This window comes from Propithecus coquereli, unplaced genomic scaffold (genome assembly GCF_000956105.1).
Source record: "Propithecus coquereli isolate 6110/MARCELLA unplaced genomic scaffold, Pcoq_1.0 Scaffold440, whole genome shotgun sequence".
NCBI classification, from domain to species: domain Eukaryota; kingdom Metazoa; phylum Chordata; class Mammalia; order Primates; family Indriidae; genus Propithecus; species Propithecus coquereli.
In genome coordinates this window covers 675,394-677,008 of record NW_012150175.1, presented here as the reverse complement: position 1 = coordinate 677,008, position 1,615 = coordinate 675,394, and positions in this window count along the sequence as shown.

Sequence of the window (1,615 nt, the reverse complement as noted above, 5' to 3'; positions counted from 1 at the left end):
AGTTACACATTTTTTTCTGGCCGAGGTGAACTGGGTCGTTGTCTTCCCTCAGCACAGAAGTGAATGCTGGTCCCAAGGCGGCCAGGGACCACGGTGGCCCTGGTGAAGATCTTCAGTAAGCCTTCCCCTCTCAAAGCTCTCTCCAGGTCACCTGCCCTCTCCTTTGTGCTAAGGATGTAGGTTGTGGAGTACAATACAAAGCATAAAGGGAAAGAGATTGCTTTTAAGAAAATTACTAAGCAATCATGATTAAAATTTGCCTTGAACAAAACTATAGGTTCAGGTAACAGACCAGTGGTTGCCAAGGGTTAAGGGCAGGGAGGCAGTGAGACAAAGGAGAACGCACGGGGCAACATGGGAGGTGATGTGACTGTTCAGGGTGCTGATTGTGTGACGACTACACCCTCCATACAGGTCTTACCACTCAGGGCTGCACACCGAAACAGCCAAACAAAGCAAACTATAAACACACATGCCATATGTTGGTTATGGTGGCAGTTGCACTGGTGTGTACCTCTATCAAAACACAATGAACACTTAAAATAGATGAATTAATTATATGTAAAACTGATTTTTAAAAACTTGACGTGGAACATGAAGGACCAAAACCAACATATGCCCTATAAACCCTCTATAAATTCCATCATACGGGGAAGTAGAGCGAGGAACAAGTGGGCTACTGACTGCATGCCAGACTAGGCCTCATGGGAAGACAGATATCCTGGCAGGGTCGGCATGGCCTGGCACTCAGTTTGGGCGTCCTCACCCCACCCACTCCATCATCCATCCACATTAAAGAGCAGCTACACTGTCCTGGACACTGCCAGCTTCTGAAGCCTCAGCAACAAACAATGGAGACAGTCCTCACAAAGCTGAACAGTCTGTGGTGGGCAAAAAGGAGCCCTCCAAAGATGTCCCCCATGCCGAGGGGTGGGAAACCTGAGGCCCTGGGGCCACATGTGGCCTTCTTGAGTGCAGCCTTTTGACTGAATCCGAATTTTACAGAAAAAATCCTTTTCATAAAGGGATTTTTTTCTGTGAAGTTGGGATTCAGTCAAGGGGCTGCACTCGGGGATCTGGAGGGCCACATGTGGCCGTGGGGCCACAGGTTCCCCACCGCTGCGCGGCCTGGAATATATGAATACGTAGCCTAACTCGGCAAAAGGGACTTTGCAGGTGTGATTAAGTTAAGGATCTTGGGATGGGGAGATTATCTTGGAGGATGTAGGTGAAAGGTCTCTACTCGAGGGAGGATGAAGGGTCAGCGTCAGAGGAGGAGCTAGGATGATGGACGCAGAGGTTGCGGTGACACAATAGCTGGCTTTGAAGCTAGAAGGGGGCCATGAGCCAAGAAATGCAGGCAGCCTCTAGAAGCTGGAAAAGGCAAGGAAACAGACCCTTCCCTAGAGCCTCCGGAAAGGAGCACCACTCTCTGCTGACACCTTTTTTTCTTTTCTTTTTTTTTGAGACAGGGTCTCACTCTGTCACCCAAGCTAGAGTGCAGTGTCATCATCACAGCTCACTATAGCCTCAAACTCCTGGGCTCAAGCCATCCTCTGGCCTCAGCCTCCCAAAGTGCTAGAGTTACAGGCATGAGCCACTGCTCCCTGCCCCC